The sequence below is a fragment of the Emydura macquarii genome, unplaced genomic scaffold, assembly GCF_026122565.2.
Source record: "Emydura macquarii macquarii isolate MOO-44397 ecotype Brisbane River unplaced genomic scaffold, CSIRO-AGI_Emac_v2 contig_2321, whole genome shotgun sequence".
In the NCBI taxonomy this organism is placed as follows: Eukaryota; Metazoa; Chordata; order Testudines; family Chelidae; genus Emydura; species Emydura macquarii.
In genome coordinates, this window is record NW_027132458.1 from 2,691,366 (window position 1) to 2,696,988 (window position 5,623).

Consider the following 5,623-nt stretch of genomic DNA (forward strand, 5'->3'; position numbering starts at 1 on the left):
TCAATTTTTGTCTGAAAACTGTTAGCCAATACATATATATGTTAGGTGTACCACATTAATGGGTAGTATGCACATGTTGTGTAATATAAGATTATATATATGATGTCTAAGTGTTAGGAAGTATTGTTAAATGAATATATAATGCTTTCCCCTCAAATTTGTTCACCCATGTCACATATCCCATAACACTTGACAAAGCTCAAGTTAGCTTTGGCCTTAGAAAATAGGAAACCCGCCAAAACCAAGATACACACATGGCTGGGATATACCTCAATGCCCAACTAGTTTGGAATGTGGTATCCGAAATGGAAATGAGACAAGTAAAAACAAAACAAGTTACGAATGGGTGGGTTGGATTTTAGTGATATAAAAAGTTTTGTAACTTGTGAAAATCATATTATAAATGCCACCGATGTGTCTTTGAAGCACGTCTTTCTGTGTAAGGTGAGCATGCTGTGAGGTAAGAATGACTTCTTGGAAGGAGGGGTATGTATGTCATCATTTCGTACTGTACTGCTTTGTCTTCAGAGAATACATTTGGCTAAGTTTAGTTATTAAACATTTTTACGACTGAACTGTGAGTGTAGTCAAACAATTGGCTATATCATTAGTCAATAAAATGAATGTATTTTTACTTATTTGTTGGTAAGGTGAAAAAAATCAATTACTATTTTTTTCAACCATGTGAATGACATCCCTCTACTATGCTTTTAAGTGAATATTAAAAATTCACTTTTGATTCTCTAACGTGAGCCATCTACATGCAAATTTTCTACATAGAGATAATTGGTGAGAAATCAAACTACTAACACATGAAATGCTAAAATAACTACATTTAAATAATGCTGAAGGGACACTGTCAAGTAACTTAGGTACACAATTTGATTAAATGTGAATTTGTTATAAACTGGTTGAAAATATCCTGAGGGTTCTTTCTTTCCTACATGTATCGCTTTCTCATTAAGAAACTTAAAACCGCACAAGTCTCATGATAATGTTGTTTTTCTTAAAGATCCTGCTCCTAGAGCCATGGGATTGTGACAATCTCAGTTTTGATTTAAAAAAAAAAAAGAAGAAAAGTCTAGCTCTTACAGCTTCAGAGAAAAAATTAAAAATGTGAATCCTAGAGGCTCAAAACCCAGCAGGCAGATAACAAGAACCCTCTCTATCAGTGGTTCCCAAACTCTGGGTCATGACCCCAAATGGGTCGTGCCATCAGCAGATGGGGACGCAGCAATCCCTCGTGTGCTGAGGACGCCATTTCACTCCACACAGCGTGACCTCGCATGTATGGTGCATGAGTGGTCAGGATGCATGAAGGACTCCATTTTGCTCTACAAAATTGTCTGCTCTGGACAGCATGACCATGCATGCGCCATTCATACAGGGGCACATTGTGCGGAGGAGGCCATTTTGTACAGCAAAATGGTGTCCCTCCCTCCCCCCACTGGTGGCGTGGCCATACAGCTACCATGAGTGCAAGGGCATGCTGGGCAGAGGACTCCATTTTGCGCTGTAAAATGAGATCCACCACACTGTCTAGGGTCCTGGAAGGAAATAATTCATTAAAATGGGGTTGTGCTGGCAAAAAGTTTGGGAACTGCTGCTCTATGTATAACTTTTAAAATGTTATGAATTTTAAATCGGTCTTGTGATTTTTGTTTTTTGGGAACACTTGGGGCTAGCAATACTGTGTTAGCTTGTGCTGAATGAGAGACAGGGCTGATGGTGCTGTGTATTTTAGGGAAGGTTTATTGGCTTGGAATAGTGTTTGTCAAATGGAAGGGGGTTGGGGAAGCTAATAAGAGAAAAATATTCTTATGTTCCTTACAGGGTGTTGCAAATGGTGGAAGGCAAAATACAGATGTTTAAAAACTATAACACGACTGGAGAGTGTGCGTTTATGGTTTTGGCATAATACCCTACCACCAAAGTAAAGCACTTCAGTGTTAAGGCTCAAACTCCAATTCTAGTATGCAGGTCTTGTTTTGTCTAAGTGCTTCAGCAGACATGATTCCATTAGGTACTGCAAGAACCCTTTGCTTCCTCTGCAGCTGTGGGCCTCTGCACCCACATGGAGCCCCACTGACTCCAGCATGCCTTTGGGTAGGTAAAGCATGCAGAAGCAGTGATTGAGGCCTAAAACTGCACCTCAGCCACTGAGTGACCAGACTAGGCACCCCAAATGATAACTGTGGACCAGAGAAAATCAAGTGTATGAATTTATTAAAAGGGGGGGGGGGGGAAAAAGCATCATAAACATAGAGTACAGTCTCCCCAGAAATTAGAAGACAACTAGGCATGAGTGAGAGAGAACTGGTGTGGTGTGGTTTCTGTGGAACTTTCTCTCCACCATCCTGCTGCCTGAAAAGCAACTACTTGCAGGACTTTTATAGAACAGAATACCCATACTGACTCAGTGCCTTCTGGCTGATGATTGCTGCACCTGTGATTCTTTAAATTACTCACAGGTTGGCTGCTTGTGGCCTAATAGCATCCAGTTGACAGGAAGCTGCTTACAGACTCATTCTCCTTCCTAGGAATAAACTGGGATTATTAAACTATTATTCTCTCCCCAAGGTGATAGCTTTCATCATGTGCTGTGGAAGAAAAGGAGAAACAAGCTAAACTGGATTAAGGGATTGCCTTTTATACCTAGTATTTTTTTCCTGAACTGTTGTGAAGCTGCAGTCATGCTGTTCCACTCTTAATCTCTTCAAGAGAAAAATAAAGGCAATTGGTCTCTCTCCTGCACTGAGAAAGGATGGAAAAATAGAATGTCACAGCTGATAGGGAAAAAAAAAAAAGAGCTTTAATTATCTTTCATAAAGCATCCATAGCACGTACACTAGGAAAAAAATAAATGCTCATTGCAGTGTTGGAACTAAAAAATTTAAAGGGACACATCCTCCGTCTCTTGAAGAGGAGAAAGAATGGAGTTCTTTTTCAGGCGTTCCGTGACCAAACAAGTCAAGCGCATGGAAAGATGGGCCACTCTGCCATTGCCTTAGCTGTGTAGCTTCCCGGGAATCCTTTCTTCTCTAATCCCTGGTAAGTAAGTTGAAACAAATAATAAAGTAACCTAAACAGACAGACAATCCTGTCGTATAAACAGAAGGATTTAGGGCTCTGGAGCTCTGTATAGGGGTACCTGCCTGAGGCCAAAGCCCAGCTATTTGGAAGCATCATCCAACTTAGTGGGCCATTGGATCTGTAATTACCTCAGGGCCAAATACTTGGCTATAGTGAAGTTAATAGAATCTGCCAGATACTCACTTTGGAAACTCTGGCCACTTATTTAGGTGCCTTTATATGGAGGTGTGGGATTCCAAATCCCCTAAGTGACTTAAAAGCCCAACCCTCATTATAAATTGATGCATAGGATGTTTAAAAGTGCCATGGCATGTGGCTCCCAGATCATCTAGGCTCTTTTGGAAAATCCCACCCCATGGATTTCTAGTTTAAACACCCACACGTGAAAAATCTGTGGGGGTTTTTTTGGTAAACCCCAAAATTCTTTAGAGCCATTCTCCTTATGTATGTATGTCACTACTCTTAAACATTTTTTTTTTTTTGTTAACATAGAATAATTGGCATGCAGTTCCAAGGAAACCAGTGTTAACAGTCAAAAATTCATGAGCAAACCAGTAGATGTATATCATAATGGGAAATAAAAGGCCCCAATCCTGCAAATGATTCAATGTGGTTGGGTCCTCTGCTGGCTTCAGTGAGGTTTGGTGTGGGCTCAGTGAGTCCACAATTTGCAGGATTGGGACCTAATTTTGTAGGGAAAGATTTCAAACTATTCCAAGATTTGTTATCATAAGCAACAGTGAACAAAATATTTAAAAATGTAAGATAAGTGTGTTCTCTTAGTGGCATTACTATAGTATAGTTTAAAAAATGGTTCCAAATGCAGGTAGCAGAAAGGAATACACCAAGTTATGGAATTTTCCACAGTATGAAAATGGAAAAACAATAGAAATTACTTATCTGTGCAATCTTTAATATCTTATACATCTTAGAATTTTTGATCTATCTTCCCACCTCCATTACATGCAGCAATTAAAAAGTGGGCAATGAAACTGTTCAGACACAGAGAATTAAGTGTAGCTTTGAAGACATCACTTTAAGCGTCTGTTAAGCTAATTGTCTGTCATCTTTAACTAAAAAAATGAAAAGAAAAGGTGACTCTCTGATGTGTGGCTACAGAACAATGTGAAGGACTTTAGAATACCTATTTTAGCCTCCTGGAACAATGTTTTAGCTTAATTGTATTTTCTGTTGATTTAACCCCTTTTATTGCCATATACTTGCTTCTCTTCTGCAGCACAAAGATTCCCACTTCACGATTTGATCCTGTAAATCTGACTGGCACAAGCAGACCTTCATCACAGGCAATGGAGCTCCTCGGGGGTAGAGGACTGATCCACAGAGGGGAGTCCCCCACTCTGTGCAGTAGGCATTGCCATTTACGTTGTCTTGTGCCTTTGCAGTACTGACTCAGAGGGAAGAAAGAATCCTGCTGAATTACTGCCATCTCTTTCTTCAGTGTCCTGGATGAGATCCTCACCCCCACTGCATCCCCTTTATGCTGGGTTAAAGGGCTGGAGTGGCATAAAGGGGTCCTAAAAGCCCCTGCTTTGTCTGGAGGAGGATTCCCCCAGCCACAGGTACTGGGGAGGAGAGCTGTAAGGCAGTCCTTCTGAGGCCTCTCTCACAAGTCCTAGCGTGGGTGGTGGAGGGGCCTTTTGAGGTATGACTGTAGCATATAGCTTTGCAGAAATTCTGAGTAGCACTGTGGCTTGTAGGGCAGCCCCAGGAGGCAGATAACAGGCCTCAGCAGCCCCTGGAGCAGCCCAGGATTGGGAAAGCACAAAGGTGGCAAACTGCCTTAGCCCACTTCTCCCTGGGGTATGAATTCTGTCCTGAGCCTCTGAGAGGTGCAGCACAGAATTTTGCCTCATGAGTCTTCTTTGCAAACCTCCCAGCCAAATAATGAACTAAGCCTGACCCTGTTTCTGTAAGTTTTATAGACAACCTCCAACTGTTTGTGTTGGGGATCCATTGTGATCTCTAGTAAAGTGGAGTAGGGGTAGTGGAACTGAATGATTTTCACAGTGTTTCATAACTGCTAAATTCTCTTCAAACGTAAGAATGGACAAAACATTACATTTGTAGCTACAGAGCTCTGACTGCACTGGTATCAGATGTGTAAACCTGCCTGGAACTTCATGCCTCAAAACCATTCCCCATGTTTCGTCACTCTGGATTTTACATACGCCTTATGTATCCCCTCTGATCTCCGACTCACGACAGCCTATGCTTAAACAATGCCGTTTTAAAAACCACAAAAACAACGGTGCTGACACTGTCAGATAAACATGATTTGTGGGTGTGTCCCAGCCAGTCTCCTTTGGGGGCTTCTATTTTTATTTATTTTTTGCTGCTTCTGAGTCCTCTGTGGTCATTTCAAGTCTTACAACACGGGGTAGGTTTTGGCATCGGCTCCCGCGAAGAGCTAGCTTTCGAGGGCGGCGGCAGTAAATTCTTCAAGCTATTTACATTTTTTAAAAAGCTGTGCATGGTTCTCTATCAACAACGCCAACCGAGATTCCCTGTT

At 41.4% G+C, this 5,623-nt stretch overlaps 1 long non-coding RNA gene across 1 annotated transcript; it reads left to right on the top strand.

Moving 5' to 3' along the window:
* Window positions 1-2,613: 2,613 nt before the first annotated feature.
* On the top strand, window positions 2,614-4,999 carry LOC137161525 (uncharacterized). The gene is made up of 2 exons (XR_010922107.1): window positions 2,614-3,051; window positions 4,331-4,999. It is a non-coding gene; the product is annotated as an uncharacterized lncRNA (long non-coding RNA).
* The last annotated feature ends 624 nt before the right edge of the window (window positions 5,000-5,623 follow it).